General features: G+C 33.1%; 1 pseudogene; it reads left to right on the top strand.

Annotated features, from left to right (window-relative positions):
• The first annotated feature begins 232 nt into the window (after positions 1–232).
• Positions 233–1,120, top strand: LOC148873598 (protein UNUSUAL FLORAL ORGANS-like; annotated as a pseudogene).
• Positions 1,121–20,136: the final 19,016 nt, after the last annotated feature.

Raw genomic sequence — 20,136 nt, 5'->3', positions numbered from 1 at the left:
TACCCTTACAGTTTAGCTAATTGACCAAGTGTACCCTTACTATTCGAAAATTGACTAACGCTACCATTACTGTTTCTGACAATTGACTAATACTTACCTTATCGATAACGTTCCATCACAAACCATTCAAATGTGCATCATGTGACTATTATAACTTTCAAAAATACCCAACTTACCCTTGTTATAACTTCGGCACTGGTATCTGCATTAATGCTCTGTTTCTTGTCCTCCCATGAAGCTCCGGCCATGCCAACTTCTGTGGTTCCTCGCTGTTCATTCGCACAATCGAGGGCTCTCCTACTACATTCACAACCCAGCTCTTGATCGGTGGCACTTTTTCCCTCTCTACAGACCTGCCATCTCATCTCCCCTCCAATTAGAGTTGTGCAACCTGTTCACTAGATGTCACAGACTTCTTCCCACCTTAAACACCCAACACACCAGCCCAACTATGGGCATGATTGGGGTGGATAAGATTGGAGATGATGCTCTCTCCTCCTACAGAGTTTACGTTGCCAGAGGCATGTCGACGACAACTTGTGTGGGTACTACATATGAATCCACGATGGAAATGTATGACTCATGAGCTGATAAATGGTAGAGTCTTGGATGGATGCAGATTGAATTTGCGGTGAGGCTGACAATTTGGACCCCAAATGAGAGTGCATACTCTGATGGGTTTCTGTATTGAATGACATCTACCCGTGCCTATAGTGTGATGGGCTTCGAGGTGAGCACTGGTTTGTGGAAGGAGGTGAAGGTGCCGAAGGCCGATCGATTGGAGTTTGCAGCTCTAGTGAGGTGAAAGGGAAGGTTGACACTTGTTGGGGGAGATTGTGAGGGACAAGCTTGCATATGGGAGCTTGGAGCTGGAGATGAATGGGTGTTGGTGGAAATGGTGCCAACGGAATTGGGAAAGAGGTTTATTGGGGGCAAAGGAAACTGGTTTAGCACTAAGTGTGTGGGGATTGATGAGGTTGTATACTTGTATAGGGATCTTGAGTCTAAATTGTTGGTTTGGAGAGAAGCTGAAGAAAATGGTAGATGGGAATGGGTAAGGGATAGCGTTAGTCAATTTTCAAACAGTAAGGATATACTTAGTCAATTCACTAAACCATAAGGGTAGTTTTAAGAAATTTACCCTTAATATATGTAAAACATTAAGGGTAGTTATGCCATTGCACATTTGACATCAGGGCTGCTTCATTTTAAATTTTGGCTAGTGGGATAATTATAAATTTAGAAACATGGGGTATGTATCCGTTATTATTAGAATTGAGAGGCCATTTGTAGTTTGATTGCCCAACCAAATGAAGGACTTGTTCTTTTATATGGTTAGAAAAAGTGTGGTTCATCCCAAAACATATGGTCTCTAGGTTGTGGTGTAGTGTGTTTCCAAAACATGCCACTATAAAATAATGTATTATGTATTGCGGTGTGTTCTTAATAGAATATGTTAGTATAACACTTGCGGGGACCCAGGCGATGCACGAGCTTTGTTAAGCCAAAGTTAAACAATAAAAATACATAGGTGTATATAATTGTTCTACATTTTAACTTTTTAATAACAAATTCAATCGAACAAGACCTGAGTTGGTCAGTTTTCTTGTATTTTTTATCAGTTTTGGTTTAGCAATTTTCCAACATGACCAACTTAGGTCAGTTTCGATTTGGCCATTAGTAAATTGAGTAAAACTAAACTAACTCGACCATAGATATATATTAATATTTTATCCTTTAAATATAATTTTTTAATACAAAAGAGTGAGAAATTTCTATATTTCTTAGTGTAAAGTATTTTATATCATAAATTTAGTTCTTTTAATAATACATTGTAATTTATTAAATTTAAATTTAAATTTAAAGTAAAAAACCAAACTGAAAATAGACCTAAACTGATACAACCCGATTTGGCAGGTTTTCACTAATGGTCAATTGTTTTGGGTGACAAACTCCCAACCTAACCAAGACAATTTGGTTGACGAAACAGCTTGCAACTGAACTGAACCAATCCTTGAACACTCTGAATTTCAGCTAAATTAATAGTCTAATTTCTAAAAAATAATAATAGTTTAACATCCTATAATTATTGAAAATTTATAGCAAAAATACACAATTATTGAAAATAAATTTACAATGAAAAAACAACAGATCTCTAATAAATATACAATAAAAACTTAAAATATATTAAATTAGTCAATAAATTGTATAATCTCAAAGAATAGTTTAATCTCTAATAAATATTAATTAATAAATTATAAAAAATACATAATTACTAAAAATAAATTTATTACACAACTACAATAAATTAAATTTCAAAAGTTAAATAATAGTTGTTTAATCTCCAATAATTATTGACAACTTACTGTTAAATAAAAAACAAAAATAGATTTATAAATAATTATTGAAAACATATTTATCAAAAATGCAATAAATAATTACTGAAAACAAATAACTATTAATTTTAGTATATACATATAATGAATGTACACTATTATTGTAAAATTATTACTAATAAATATTACTGTTTTAAGTCAATTTCAATAACTATAAGTTTTAGTATTATAATTATTTAATACTTTTAAGATTTTTTTTAAATTTATTACTTATTTTCATTATTTTAACAATTTAAAATTTAGTTATGTTATATTTAATTATTTAAATATTTAAATAATATGTAAAATATAAAAAAAACATTATTTTAATTTTATTTGTTTTAATGTTATTATGTAATATTAAATATTTTGTTATATAATTATTTAGCTATTTTTAATGTTTTGTTATTTAAGAAATTTAGTTATTGAAATATTTAAATAATGCTTTATGTTTAATGTTAAAATTTTATTATTTGAATACCATTTAAATTAAATAATTCATAAAATTGTAATTTATATTGTTACTACATAATTTCATGATGAATTTTGTAAAAATATATAATTATTAATAATATTAATATTATTAAATCTATTATAATTACTTTTTTTGTTTTGAATAAATATTTTAAAGTTAGTATATAATTATGTTATAATATTTAAATAATTCTAAAAAAATTTAATTAAAACTTTCTTTAGATGGATGTAGATAAAAAGTGGGGGAGAGGATAAATATGAATTAGAGATAGTTTAGGAGGGAATCTCTCTACTAAATTAGAGATAATTTAAGAGATAAATAGGAGTTAGAGATAATTTAGGAGATAAATAGGAATTCGAGAAAATTTAGGAGAAAGTGGGAGAAAGTGGTTTCAGTTAGCTAAACATTAGAAAAATAAATCTCTCTTTCTTTATGGTTGTTAGAAATAGTTAAGCCTATGTTATTTTGCTTATTGGTTTAATGGGTAACTATGTGGAATTAAAATAAATAAATAAATATTTAAAAAAAATTAGGAAAGGGGTTTGGATTAAGAATGGCTACGGGGTGGGTTCAGAATAGGGATTATATTCCCCATCCCCAACCCCCAAATCACCCCCATCCCCGTAGGGGAAAGGGATTCTCCCCCATCCCCGACCTCGACGGGGATGAATTCCCCGTTGGAGACCCGAATCCCCGATGTGTCCATTGGGGACGGGATGGGGGACCCTGATAAGAACCATATTGGGGTTACCACAAGGTTTATAACTTTCAGGTCACTACAAATCCAAACACCTAGACAATGTATCAGATTGGAAATTTACACTACTAAAAAGTAAAACTGAGGTATTGGATGAGAGAGGAAGTTATGGTAAATATGATGTAAAGAAGGGAAATCTTGAAGAAAAATTTACTGTTCCCTTAAATTCATGTAAACATCTCCATGGATAACAATATTAATTGAAATTTCACCTCATACAAAGAAAGCAACAAGCCACCGATGTGTGTCAATCTAATAAAACACAGGAGTTGACTATGCAATGTAACTTGAGAAATAAGTTTCTATAAGTACTTCATCCTCAATCCAAACTCAAAGTCTCAAATAGAAAATGTATTTCTATATTACCAAAGAAGTTCTAAAAATTCTAAAGACAAAAAACTCACATGCTTTCTACTCCAATCATATTGTCGAACACCAATTGCAAGAGCAAACTGAAGAAGCACAAACCCCTATTTGGATAACTTAAATGCTCCTAACTGGGCCAACCAAAAATCCACAAGAATAAATAAATTTACTTGGAGTACTGATGCGTAATGACAATTTTGAGCATTCTTTTAATAGTAAAACCCAAGGCTGAGTTCTTAAATGAGCAAAACATAACATATATCTAAAGGGACGAACTTTGGAACCTTTGGCTCTATTGTTAAAGCCGCCTTCCCCTTGTATATGGAATGAGTGAATGACCAACGAAAACCCTTGGAGGAGGCAAGACTACAACCAAAAGAGCAACTAATTCAAAAAAACTCTAGAGACCAAATCAGTTAGGACTTTTTGCAAGAAAAATGATCAAGTTTTGATAGAAAAATGATAAATGTTCCTACAATCATGTAGAATTCAATAAATGGGATAACAGTTCCATGCAACAAACCATGGGCCCCATTGGAAAATGGAGGATCTTTTCCAATTCATTAAAAATCTGTTTTTGCAGGAAGATGATTTTTTCTAATTCATAAAACAAAGGAGGATTTGTTTCCATTGCTCTCGTGGTCTTAATCTCTAAGGACATCAAAAGCATTAGCACGATGGGTATGTTTCTTTGGAGCTTTGTACTATGCAGTGAGTTGGGGCAATCATGGGCTGCTTTGGACCAATGGGCCCTATTCCCTTCTGAGCCTAGGAGTGCAAATGAAAAAAAAAATTAATGCTGAACTGTAGGACTGATGTTGGACTAATGTGTCCATGAACCACAGTACCAAAAAAAAAAAAAGGAAAAGAAAACAAAACATCTAATGCATACTTCCTATATAGAAATTAAGGGCAAAAGAATAATACTGGCATAGCACCAGGGTGTGTACATTTCAAGCAAGAGAGGAAAGCATTCTTCAGAGCATGATATGCACCAGAAATTAGCACCCCTTTGGTAATAGACCTTGATGGATCCAAACTAAGTAAAACCGGTAAAATGTGTCCATAAAATGCAGGCCTTTTCTTTGCAATAACTGAAAGACTGGCAAGCACAAAATTAGGCACAATAAGGAATGGGGTAAGAAATGAAAAAAGAAACCAAATACCAAACACATAGAATATATAAGTAAAAGAAAAGCAATCAACAAGATTGCCAGGAAGGTAGAGGGGAGAGGTATTTCTTGGAAGGAAGAACAAATGATTTACCAGATCCCATGACAAGTTTAGTGTCCTTATGGAGGGCCCAAAACCATATGCAGATCCCATGTCCCCAATTCTTGCATATACCAGAGCAGATATATCAATAGAGGAATATTCTACATAAGCAACTAAGCACAAGCTGCAGTTTACCGACCATCCCATGACAATGTTATCTTATTAGCAACATGGTTCAAAAGAAGAGTTTAGGAAGCAATGGTTAGACATGAAGCAACTGTAGACAACTTTTGGTAATGGAGAGAGAGAGAGAGAGAAGCAATTACATGGTTATAACACATAACTTAATCAATAAAGAGATTGCACATATGCAATCCATTAACATACCTGAATCAGTAAAAACAACTAATTAAAAGGGAGTAAGTCAAGATAACATTGAAATTAAAATTTGTCCAACATTCAACACCACCAATACCAAGTAAAATGTTCTAAGTTAAAAAATTAGTTTTACTTCAAAACAACCCATTCATGGTTTATCATGGCATCATTATACATTCAAGTAGTTTGACTTGATTGAGATTGACTTGTTGTCAAGACACTTTCCTACAAAAATTAAAGTAATTATCGATTACAAATATAAATAAGAATCACAAAATGCATGAATACCAATAATCAAATTAAGAAGAATACTTATTACCTAATTAACAACAGAATCATATTCAATTTTGCGGTAATATGCATTGTAAGTTTGAATGAACACCTAAAAAGAAAAGATAATAAAGTAAAATTAAAGGCATCAAATTAGATATACATCAAAGAAAATTAATATTTTATAATATTAATTCCAATACATTGTACTTGCTTCAATAACCAATATTGAGCACACATTAACGCTTCCAAAGTTTCAACATGAAGTCTACTACGATGAGGACTCACCAATCTATCACCAGCATTGAAAGCTGACTCAGAAGCCATAGTTGAAAGGGGAATAGCTAAAATGTCCCTAACAATCTTCTGCAATGTTGGATACTTGATTCCATTGGACTTCCACCAAGCCAATATATCAAAATCTGGATCTCTTGGCAAAACTTTCTCCTCCAAATAATGATCCAATTCAGGTTTCATCGTCATATCATCAGAATCATCGATAAATGAATTATACCCATGGAGAAAATTAGAATCTATAGAATCATTTATTGTTGGACAATGGGATGAAGATGAAGAAATTCCCTTCTGATGATGAATTTTCTTGCTAGATTTAGATCTTGATTGATACTCATCGAGCAAATCATAACAAAGTTGACGAATCCTCATAATTTCATTTGAGCAAAACTTTCATAAAGTTTAGGAAAGAAATACTCTAATAGCTTCAACTTGAACATTGGATCCAAAACATATGTTACAGCCATTACTCCAAGAATGATGCACCAATACTTGTCAAATTTAGCCATATACTTGATGCCATTGTTCTAATAATCTCATTAGAACATGAGAGCCACTGAGATAATGAAAGTCTAATCTCACAAATCAATGGAAAGAATTTGTTTGTCGTGGGATATTTAGTTCTAGAAAATATTTTAGTCACATTATAAAATACTCGTAACCTCTCACAAATCTCTTTAGCTAAATCTCAATCATTATCAGTTGGCAAACATTTATACAAAGGCTCTTGTTGTTTCAACGAATGAAACACATCTTTATAAATTAAAGCAACACTAACATCATGTATGTCGAGTTCCATCGGGTCTTATAATCAAGAACAAATTTTCTTGAAATTGATATTTGCAACTGACGTGCTGCTTCTCTAAAAGCTTGCTTTCTTTTAAATGATGCTACCCAAAAAGCCACACTATTTCTAACCCTTTCTATGCATTTTCCAATGATCCCTAAATCATCTTGGACAATCAAGTTGAGAATATGAGCACAACAACACATGTGAAATAATTTTCCATCTAACATAAGTGTGCTAGTGTTAAGCTTACTCAAGATAATCTCAATGAGAGAATCATTAATAGAGTAATTATCAACTCTCATTGTTGACAACGTCCTATTAATATTCCAATCCATCATGCAAATCACTAAAACATTAGAAAGTGCTTCAGAAGTGTGTAGACAAGGCACATAAACAAACCTAAAAATGCAAAATTAATTTACTAGTAAGAACAACTCTCAAATATTTGTTTTAAAATCAAATTACCTTGTTTGTAATAAACTAGTAATACAAAAAGAACTTTGACAATGTACTAAGAAAATTAAACTTTAAAGTAACATGTTCAAAACTAAATATCTCATAATCTGACATTGCATCTCCCAACTATCATAAATGAAATGTGTCGTGATAGCCATAAAGCCTTTCTTTTGATTGCTAACCATCCACATATCAGTAGTTATTACAACCCTACTAGGATTCTTCTCTAAAAAGTGCAATGTTTATTTCTCATAGTCATATATCTTCAAGATGTCACTTTTAACATTATTCCGAGAAGGAACCTTAAAAAGAAGTTGAAGACCAATTGTGTATTTTCTAAATCCACAATGTTCAACCATCGAAAGTGAGTATTCATGTAAAATTCTCATGGTGGCTAGGTCTTTTCTTGAAGTATCTTGATCAAAATGATAATTTACTAACACAAACTTTCCCATCAACATTTCTCTATTTTTTTACTAGAACATGTTGCCTTATATCTTCATAACACTTTATTGGACAAACTTTATACTGGTCATACAAATGAGTTGTCTAATTTTTACTATTGCCTCCAAGCTTTTTATGACAATAATTACACTCCTCCCTATCCTCCCCATTTACTTTTATCTTTTTGAAATAATTCCAAACAACAAATGTTAATTTCCTTTTTACACCAACATTAGCATCGGAGGCTTGATTAGGTGAATTTGAATCATCAACCAAAATTTCATTAGAATTTTGAGCAAAAGATTCAATGGGTGACTCACTTGGAGAACCAATTGGAGTTGATAAAGCTAGAGTTTGAGAGTGTTCAACTTCAACCCCAATTGGAGATTGATTGCTACCAATAGGTGTTCCCGATTTAGAACTTTCAGCTTGAGTTTCCATATTTTAAAACTGGAGATAAAAGTTAGAAAGCAAAAATCCCATCAATTATAAATCTAAAAATAAAAAAAAAAAACACCAAACATGAATTAAATAATAAGTACATCTGAATATGATGACCTTTGATTGACGAATATCATTACCAACTTATACCAAACTATCAAATGCAAAAACAAAAACCCAATGTGAATTAAAAAAAAATTTAGAATATGATAAAACTAAAAGTTAGAATGACATGAGCCTCTATTCCTAGTTGCTTTTCAATTAAGTGATTATTCAAATTATATAAATAATAAACAATAAAACAAATATTTTGATAAAATTACATATGGTAAGTTGGTAACATGGATAGGGAGATCTGAAGGGTGATTTGAGCTTGACCCATACTACACTCTAGGCATTCTACATTGGTTTCATTTGGGTTTCATTTCATTTGGGTTCGACTCATACTACATTTCAGGTGTTCATCTTTATTCCAGGCATTCTGCATTTTTTTTCTTTTAGCCCTAATTCAAACTACATGCTAAATCCCACCGTCATCCCTGTATTTCTCTTTATCTCTTATTTCAAACCCAGTTTCAACATCCTATGAACTCTAGGCACAAAAGTATTCTGGCCTCAAAACTTCAAGTCATCTACTATTATTCTAGAACTTTTCTATCTGAACTATATTAGAAATTTAGAATTTATTTTCTACAATATAATGGAAATCAATCAAAGTTAAGAAAAAGAGACTGAGAGTCAGAGAGAGAGAGATGACCATTATGAGTTGAGGTCGGTGACAAGAGAGAGAGTCTGATGGGTGAGTGGCGATAGTGACAACGGTCGGCGAGTTGGTGACGAAAATGAAGGAAGAAGAAGAAGTGAAGAACTAGGGTTCTGAGTTCTTTATCTATTGAAGTGTCGAGTGTTTTTTAGAACGAATAGTATTAGTTTTTGGTTTTAAGTTTTAATCTTTTACAAAAATGAATAATATATAATCTAATAATATTATAACATAAATATTATATAAATAATAAATAATATTATATATTATCTTATATATATATATTATATATATATATATATATATATATATATATATTAATCGAGGTCGAGACGGGGCGGGGATTGCATTCCCCATCCCCGTCCCCGAACCCAATCAGGGATTTAGGGATAGCCCCATCCCTGACCCCGTCGGGTCAAGGAGCCCGGGTACCTATCGAGGACAGGGAAAATTGCCACCCTTAGTTTGGAGCAAGGAGAGGCATGGTGACATGGACTATTTTGCTTTTTAATTTTCCTTTATTTTAAATAAATACCTTTCTAAAAGCAAACTTTTAATTAAAAAAATCATAGATTCAAGTCCCTGATGGGGAAGCCCCCTCTGTTGAGGATTGGGGATGTTGACTAAAATTTTTGACAAGGATTAATTCAAAACTTGAGGTTGGGATGGGGAGTATGATCCCTGTCCCAAACTTGATTTCCATTCCTACCATAGGGATCATCCCCTAAACCCATAAATATAATTCCATTAATTATGGTAATTATAAATGTAGTATCCAATACTTATGGAAATTATTAAAAATTTCTAAATATTTATTTGAAAAATTGGAAGTTTTATAATTTAACTTTCACTAAATTAACAAAATCACTGATTATTGCTAAAAAATTATAGTAAATATCAAAATTACTAAAAATATAAAAAATTAATTTATATTTATTAAAATTAATTTACACTATAAAATTACTAAAAAATTTTAATTATTATTTGATAATATCATTAAATATTAAAAAATTGACCATAATTACTGAAAATATCAATAACTACTTATTGCTAAAAATTATTGATACTGTTCAGTTTACCAAAATTACTAAAAAAGTTTAGTTTAGGTGTTGATATTTACTAAATATTATTCAATAATGTCAATAATTATTGAAAATATAAAAATGTTTCACAAATTTATTTAATTAATTAATTTAACCATGGTTTTGGTTTTTAGATGGTTTATAACATAGATTAAGAGGTGTTTTAGGAGGAATTTTAGATAGGAGAGATTGTTCTGGAGAAATTTTAGGAGGAGGTTGGGCCGATTGGTAACGTGAGAGAGAGAGAGAGAGAGAGAGAGAGGAACTCTAGTGAAGAAGAGAGGGCTGCCACGTGACAATATAGATTAAGAGGTGTTTTAGGAAGAATTTTAGGTGGGAGAGATAGTTTGGGAGAAATTTTAGGAGGGGGTTGGCAAAGTGATTGGGAACATGGAGAGAGATTTAGAGTGGGACTCTTGTAGAAGAGGGGGCTGCCACATGGTTACATGGAAGGGATAGGAAGGGGTAAGGGAGAAAGGAGAGAAGAGAGAATGGGAAATGGGAGAAGGAGAGGGTTGTTGATGTGGAACCTGATCGTTTTATAATATAGTATAGATATATGCAACATAAATTGATGCCAATACCATCAATCAAGTATCAATGCATGTATTTGCAACATGTATGTTATCCATGAAAAGCGAGGGAGCGACTAAAAAGGGTTCTAATAAAAAAGAATGTGCTCCTGGCGATGGATTGTCTGGTTGGTAGAAAGGTGGCGGATAACAAGATAGAGTCCCAGTTGCAACAAAGGAAGAGGGTTTGACCTTGACTAATATGATGGGCTTGTTCTTCTTTGGTGGTGAAGAACCGGTTAGAGAAATCTTTTAGGTTCAATTTGGAAGGAGTACAAATACAAATATGTATAGTGATTCAAAATAATGCAAAATACAAGGTTTTGCACTCTACAGTCTACATATTTGTATTTGCATTCCTTCCAAACTGAATCTCGAGAATTGGAATAGGAGGCTATACAATAGGCGCCATCCAAGGAGTCATGGTATATATGACTTCTCCAAGGAGCAAGTGAAGATTAAGAGGTGGTTGCGGAGGAGGATATGTTCAAGTATGGGGGCTTCTTGGTAGTCCAAAGCTTAGAAAGTTAGTGGACTTCTATGCACATAATTTGGTCCAAACAAGCCCTAGAGGTGCTAGCTAGGAGTGTCCAATGTAGAGGGTGCAGGGGAAGAGGGAAAGTTATGTTTATCTTGCACTCAATTCTGATGGAGTCTTGTTATGGGTGGACATGAATTAGCTTTTCAAAAATAAAAAAAAATAATAATTTTTATATGCATAATCTTTTATTTTATAGGAAACTTGGCTCATAGTCAAGATTGAGCCAAGCCGAGCTTATTTTTCATTTGTATAATTTTTTTACTCGCTCCCAGTCGAGTCCAAGTGTACGCGCTTATGAGTCAAACCAAACTTGAGATCAAGACTAGTTCGAATCGAGTTCAAGCTCAAGTTTGAGTTTGAGCCTCTTGGTTTTCTGACAAGTTGAGATCAAATAACCAAATATTCAACTTAGCTTGGATCGAATCCACCCTAAGTCTTGCTTTTTGAGTCTATGTTAGTGATTTTGTATAGTGTCTTGTTTGAGATTATCGGATTGGTGGTGGGCTTAGGAGTTAGGACCCTTAGGTTTATGCAACTTTTCTCTCTCTCTCTCTCTCTCTCTCTCTCTCGGGGTGGTTGTAGATTTTGTATAGCTTGACCTTGCAGTCCCTTTTTCATGGTGGGCTGATCTTTTTTTTTTCTTAACCTTTATTTTTTCTCGGGGTGTTAGATAAAGTTGAGGGGGGGGGGGCATTGGAACATATTCTGTTTGTAGGAGATCCAAACTCTTTTTTTGGCGTACACCCTATATAGTTGGGATAAGGCATGGATGATGAGAGTCGGGATCTCTGACCCACGCCAACCCACAATACACTACCCCCCGTGAATTGGGAACACTTCCCCCTGCATAATAGTATACAGAGGATGAGATGTTCTCCATGTATGGCTGCGATTAATGTGGATAGGGTTTTTGTGGATAGGAGATCTGGACTCGGATGATGATGATTTGATTTTGCATACCTATCTCCAGTCATCGGTCATTATTGCCACATACTAATTCTTTTGGCATGGTTTTCTTCTGATTTTTTGCTCTAATTGAATTGAGAAAAGTAGGCTTCACCCTGGTATAAGATCATGTTATCTAGGGGTATTATCTTCTCTCTCAAAACTTTTTCTCAATTTTTGGTTGCAGCAAGATGGATTGCTAATCATCAACCCTTTACGTTTTAAGGAGGACGGTCCCATCCATGATTTTTGATTGAGAATGATTTCCTTTATAAAGTAAACGTTCACTAAAGCTGGTTTGGTTTGACAGAAAATAAGAGAGAAATAGAAAGTTGAGGGTTCTTAAGGAATTTCACAAATTTTATTAAGAAATTTTCCTTCAATCTTTTGTTTCTTTCTTATTTCTGTCAACCAAACATACCCCGAATTAAGAACCACACTAATTAACCACTCTCTCTTGCCTATTAGACCACTCTTTCTTTCTTTAATTTTTATCTCAATATGAATTTGAGTTTGAACTTGTGAAATTGAGATATAATGGGAGAGAAAATCAAGAGACTTAGAGCTCGTTTGGAAGGGCTTCTATGTTGGTTGAATTGTGTTGGTTGAACCACTTTAGAGAAGTTACATGAGATAGCTTCACCGGAAAGTAGGGGTGGATTTGACTCAAGCTCGGCTTGACAATACTCTATGAGGCTTGAGCTCGTTTTGAGCTAGAAACTTTAGTTTGAATTCGGCTCGAGTCAAAGGCTTGTAAGTTCGAGCTCAGCTCGAGCTTGACTATGAGCCAAGCATTTTACAAAAATAAAAAATTGTACATATAAAAATTAAGAATTATAAAAACTATATATATATATATATATATGTGTGTGTGTGTGTGTGTGTGTGTGTGTGTGTACATGTAAAAGCTCAATTAGGCTCGTGAGAATCATGAGTTGAGCTTTATTGGGCTCAAGCTCGATTCAATTAGCAAACAAGCCTATATATTAGGCTCGAGCTCAGCTCGAACCTCAATTTAGACTTAGCCGACTCGGCTTGTGGCCCCCCTAATGGAAAGTGAATTTTAAAGTTTCTATAAATATATTTCCAACTTTCCGGATTTTTAACAAACACAACTTCATAGCGTTCTGGGTTTCTCATCTCATAAAATGCTAAAAACCAACAGTATGAAAGCCCTCCCAAACATACACTCACTGACATATCCATTGGACTTTTTAGTATCTTCAATCTTAATTTAGATTCAAAATTAATGACCAGTTAGCCAATGAAATCCTACTACTGATGTGGCAAACCAAAGAACAAAATATGCTTCTTAGGGGGTGTTCTCTTTTTTTTTTTTTTTTGGATTTTGAGGGGGGAAAGTTGGTCAATGGAATTTTGGTTCCTATTGACCAAGAAACCCATGTTCTTTTTTCAGCTTTATGTGCGGACCGGGGAAAGTTTATTTTCTTGGGTATCACTTACCCAAAAGAGTGATACCTATCTCCTAGGTGGGTAAATAAATTTCCCACATGGGGGAAAGTTGCCAACACTTGAATGGGACAAAAATGCCCCTTTTAATAATGGATTTCTATGGCTAAAATGGTCATTACCTTATTTTCCGAGGAAATAAAAGAACATGGATAAATGCACTTACCCGGTTAAATAACTTACTAAAAAGCGAACGGGGCCTTAGTTCTTATTAATATGCATAACCTGTTGGGTCTTATAGTCATCATGTAGGGGTGTCAATTGGACTGGTTTTGGTCCAACCCGATCCAGTCCAACGTGAGTCTATTACAAATGGACTAGGTCCAATCCAATCCATTGAATATTTTGTGGACTATTTCGGATTAGTCCAACCCAATGTTTGGAGTCTGGACCGTCCAATCTGTTCAAATTTGTTTTAATTTAGAGTGGTTCCAACTTCAAGTACATATATTCTTATCTTCTATCAATGGACCAGATATTGGATCAATCCAGCCCTATCCAATAAATTAAGTTTGAACTGGTCCAATAATACACCTTGTTGGTCCATCCAATCTATCGTCCAAATCAGGGGTGTCAATCGATCGATTTTGGATTGGATCCAATCTAATCCAAACCTTATCAAATCGGATTTGGACGATCCATTATAATTATTGGAGTGGGTTAATCCAAATAAATTGGTCCATATTCTTATTGGACCTAAACCAAATTTCTAATAATTCAATCATGAAGCCAAATCCTTGTCCAATTGGAAACCTATCAAAATTAAAGCTGACATAAAATCACTTTTACAAAAGCACTTTTAAGAAAACATTTTTACAAAAGCACTTTTATGAAAACATTTTTACAAAAGCACATTTAAAAAGTAATTTTATGAAAAATACTTTTATGAAAGCACTTTTATAAAAGTACTTCTATGAAATCACTTTTACAGAAATAGTTTATAAAAGCACTTTTATAAAAGTACTCTTACACAAGCACTTTTATGAAAGCAATTTTATAAAAGCACTTTTATGAAAGAACGTTTACGAAAGCACTTTTACAAAAATACTTTTATAAAAGCACTTTTTTGAAAGCATTTTTACAAAAGCACATATGAAAGTACTTTTATAAAAGTACTTTCATGAAGTACTTTCATACAAAAGCACTTTTATGGAAGTACTTTGATCAAATCACTTTTACTTAATTTTTTTATTTTCTTTATTTTAATATATTTTTATAATTTTTATATGTTTTTTTTTATGTAATTCTTGATATTTCATTCAATTTGGATTGGATCCAATCCAGTCCATTTATATTTTAATGGATTGGATTGAATTTGGTTTGTATTGGATTTGGACTGAATTGGGTCCAGTCCATTTGTAAGTAGACTCACGTTGACACCTCTAGTCCAAATTGATTTTGGTTTGGATTAGGTCCAAATCCAAAACCGGCCCATTGACACCCCTGTAGCCATGTATTGACTCTGTCCATACTAGCTAAAGAGAGTAGTTAACAAAGCATCTATTGTGCATATATAATTGAGTGGATTGGAGTAATCACAAGCAAAAAGTCGTCCAGTACTTAATTCATTATAAGTATACAAACATAGTTCCATGGTCCTAATTCACACTAAGAAATCAATCAATAAAAGTAACAAACACATTAATTACGTATAGCTGATCAACATGCTACGTACTACTACTATACCATCACCTTGGAACTTCCCTGATGAAAAGAAAAAAACAAAAAAAACTCACTTGAATACAGTCCAAACATCTAAACTACAAACAATCCTGTCTGAAAGTAGACTTATTTTCTAATGAATCAAGCCACCCATCCACATCTATGGAGCAGCATACCTTGGAATTGAAAAGCCATAAAGCCACAAGGCCTACGAGTGAGGTAAGATAGATCTTAGCATATGACGACCAATTAATCCATCGCTCATAATCATTTACAAGCGCTTTGGTGGTGCTTCATGGCCCATCCCCGGGCTATGGCCTGGGGCTGTGGGGCGGAAGGCGTCCGTCTCCTCCTGTTTGTGACGGTTAAATGAGAAGCCAGCATAGGCAGGCGCTGGTCTGGGCTTGCTGAAAGAGCTTTTCGGCATCACAGGCGTATGCCACTCTAATTCTCTTCCCAGCACCACGTAGTGTTGCTCCAATAGGAGGATAGAAGCCACAAGTAGAGTAAATTTCAGGATGTTCTGGGGTGATGACATGAAGAATGGGTGAAAGAAAGAGACTTAATAGATAGAAAGAAGATGAAGAAATGGAGATTATAAGCAAGAGGTCTTCAATTCTTGAGTACTGCTAGACCCAAGTGTGATTGCCCAACCTTAGTTGATGCTTTTTAAAGATGGTTGTGTGTGAGTGTGTGTGCATCCTGAAAGGTCCCACATCCAACCATCTTAATTTTTAAGGCTCTTATTACATAATATGTAATTGAGATGAGAGAAAAAAATAATAGGGGAATATTTTCTATTTTTAGCAGGATGTCATCACTTGCTTCATTTTTTTTTTGTTCCAAGAGTTTTCAAGTTTGAAACCTTTCAGGACTTTTTACCAAAACAAGCCCTAGTAAGTCTCCCTACCATCCATTTAAATGCATTTAGTATCTCTAGAGAGGAGCAGTACATCCGGTTAGACAGCACAAAGAAACTTCCATTAAAAATAATCACATTTTTTTTTTCTTTATTGAAGCTGATTGAAGAAGAGCACAACCTCTTTCAGATGGATTCATGATATTTGATCCATTAAAAACCTCTGTTAAGGTTTTAAAAAGATGCTCCTCCCACTAAGCAATGGAGTACTTTAATTTGTTCAAGATCACTTTTTTTGGATTTTTTTCTTAATATTTTTGTCAAATTTTTAATGATTGTTTCTTATCACTTGCTATATTTAGTTTGATGAGGTGATTTTCTCTAATCTCTCTAGAAAGAGAGCAATTAAAGGAAAAATTGATGTCATGTAAATTCCCCAATTAATTTAACCAGATTAGAGGGGTCTAATTTTCAGGGTCATTGTCAATCAATATTAAGTATATGAATTTTATAAATTTAAGGTGCAGTACTCATATTTGGTGTTTAATTTTTTTTTACAATTTTTCATATTTCTATATTTCTGTGTGTATAAAAGCATTTCTTAATAAGGGCTGTTTGATAATGACTGAAATTTCTGAACTGAAAGACTTATTGCTTTGTCTTTTAGTTATTGAAATAATGAAATAATAACATGTTCAAGTATACAGTGATGTATCCAACTTCAATTTCATCTATTAAGGAGTTCACAACCACCTTAAAAACTTATTCACTAAAAGGCAAAATAATAAGTTTTTCAATTCAGCATTTTTAACTGTTATTAGACAACCCCTTATTTATAATACTTATTTTTGTTTAGTATAATTAATATATAATGTTAGAGATGTGTCCAAATGTTTTTAACAAAGTTTATGTATTCTTTTCATATTTTTGTATTTTTCTCTTTTTTTAATTTTTATTATTTAATTATGGCATCATTGGTTGACCCATTTAACTCGAATGGTTGTATTGCAGAGAAGAACAATCTCATTTTTGGGTCAGTTTTATGGGTTTTATAATGTTAAATCTAATTAATAGAATTTATCAGTGAGAGAAAAATATCATGAATATACAATTTAATTAAAGAGAACAAGAACTAATGCATTAAATACAATATTTAATGAGAGAGAATTGAATGAAATGCAAAGTAGTAATTTAGGTTATAATTTTTGCCTTCAAAATTATAGAGAGACTAAATTCAAAATATAGATATTTTAGTCAAAATGTTCCACAAGCTCATTCATACTTTTTAATAGAAGTATAGATATAGATTTATGTTATATTTGACAAAGTCAACATTTTAAAGAACCGGACAGCTTGACAACTATTTTGCTTTCCTCCGAGGGAATTAAGGGCTAGCTGCTCATACTCCAATTGTGTGGCATTGTCAACACCATTCATTGGCATAACCCCCCCTCTCCCCCACAAATTTTAATCTCATGGCCTACAAGGAAAGAGATTGGCTTTTCCAATGTATCAGACATAAAAACAATAATTTCAATGGAGAAAAAAAAAATCTGCAACAAAGCAGCATTATGCATTTACTGTTGGTTTTATTAGATGGATCATCTCCTTTATAGGTTGTTGATTGGAATGTGAAGCATCAATTGAATGATCATGGCTTCCTAACTAAGGAAGTTACTTTGTTGATTCTCTAAGAGAATGCAATCAATATAACCTTACTTTATGAAATTGGTAAAATATCCAACAAATTATAGGAAGACCTCTCTCTCTCTTTCTTACACACCCTCCCACAAGTGTTAGCACAGACTGTAAAAAAAAAATTAATGAAGAATTCAATAAATCCACCATTTGTGGACCTTCTTCCTCATTAAACATAACAATAGAAATTATGAGTTCATCTATCTAGGGTCGTCGGCCTCAACTTCATATTGCATCTCTCGCACTTTATGCACATAATAATAAAATTGTATTTGTCTTACCATAGCATCACATTGCTACTATTTAGAATATTCTCCATCTTCCATCTTCAAAGTATATTTCTTTTGTTTAAGCCCTAACCCTAATGGTCCTTAAAAGAGATTTTCTAGGTCAAGTACGAACATTTCACTTTCTTTCTCCACCAAACCTAAGATAACTATAAATTATTATATAACTCCCTGTGGTGACCACACAATGATCTTGCAAAAGAAAAAGGTAATATTCTAAACATTAACTCCTTGTTATTTTATTGGTAGGTTATCAGAAAAGAGATCTAGATTTCCATGGGTCATGGATATGTTCAAAAAGATTAGCATGAACAGTGCTAACTAGTCAATGAACTTCCTAGAGGAGGAAGTTGGAATCTATAAGACAAATAATTAAGGCACAACTCAATAGAAAGCTATACAAGTTTTTCGCGTTTGTTCTTTTTGAGGTCTCCACATTGATCCACTTCATGTGCTCTTATTTTCCTATGTTTATATCTCAAACTCCTTCCTAACTTGATACTTCTAGTGTATTTAATTTGAAACCGATATAACAGATGGGTGGCGAATTACAATCCATGTTTAATAGACATAGATGAGAATAACAATGGCAATGGTTAAGTGAAATTGGCATAGAGTGAGATGGGGTCCGATAACAAAATCTAGATCTGAGTTGTTATCAGTAGTTTACATAAATTGACCTAGAAAAAACTTAAATCTGATATCAGGATAAGAGTTGAGAAGTGGATGCCCAAGAAATCTAGCTAGTTCAGAAGAGTTGCATGTGATTGGCTGCTTGTTTATCAGATTCTTTCTGTAGAAAACTTTCTATATATCTAAAATATGAGGAGATTCAGAGCCTTCTCTGATTGAAAATGAACACGTAGCACCTAGAATGATCTTCAGGCCATGGTGCGGTCCATGAGATAACGAAAACAATAACTTCCTTGATTTTAGTCATTTTATCAAGACTGAGATTCTAATTTATTTCTTAAGTAACCAAATAATAAATAGGATATATAATTATTTGTCTTCAGTATATTTTCATGGCTAATTGCTTTTTATTGGAGAATCCACATGAAATGTCAAGTTTTTTTATGTGATTGTGTACTGAAAATATTTGTTACATTTTATACAAATCTCATCTGCCTTGCTCACAAAAAAGAGAGAGACAGAACTACCTTTACATTTATTTTCTATAGCTTCTCCTCCAAGATTTTTAAATTTTTTTTTTTGTTTTCTTTTGGTTGAAGTCTCTTTTAAATCTTAGCATTCCCTTTCTCTCCTCCTTTTGTTTTATTTATTCATTTATTGTACTCTGAAAATTCTCCAATAGCATACATATCTTATTTTATCATAGCTTGGCACCCCAGCAAGGAATTTATGTAATACTCACCACTCTCACAAGAATATATTTTATTAAGAGATTACAAGATATTCACTCTTAAGGCCCCGTTTGCTTTTCAGTAAGTTGCTTACCCGGGTAAATGCAATTACCTGGGTAAGTTTTTCCTGAGAAACACTTACCCAGGTAAGTGTATTTACCCATGTTCTTTTATTTCCCAAGTAAAAAAGGAAATGACCATTTTAACCATAAAAATTCATTATTAAAATGGCATTTTTGTCTCATTCATGTGTTGGAAACTTTCCCCCAAGTGGGAAAGTTATTTACCCGCCTAGGAGACCCCCCCCCCCCCCGCCTCTCAAAATCCAAAAAAAAAGAACGCTCCCATGATCCAGTGAGCTCTCTGGGTGAATGCAAATATGTAGAGTGTGTATGCGTTTGGAAACAATGCAAATAAGTGTGAATGCAAATACGTAGAGTGTAAAACGGTCCATATAAATTGCAAAGTTGGGTTAGTTTTGGATTGACAGTTACCTTCTTACCAAACAAACTTTTAGCTATAATAGATGCAAAAACGAATTCCAATAAAATATATGCCTTTTTTTTATCAATAGCCCACTTGAATGTAAATTTACTTCTTTTTTATTGATGTACTTTTACATCTTATTATTA

The sequence above is a fragment of the Nelumbo lutea genome, chromosome 1 (genome assembly GCF_056320005.1).
Source record: "Nelumbo lutea isolate HS-2025 chromosome 1, American lotus-T2T, whole genome shotgun sequence".
NCBI classification, from domain to species: Eukaryota; Viridiplantae; Streptophyta; class Magnoliopsida; order Proteales; family Nelumbonaceae; genus Nelumbo; species Nelumbo lutea.
The sequence above is the reverse complement of the archived record's forward strand: the minus strand, read 5'-3'. Positions and strand labels throughout refer to the sequence as shown.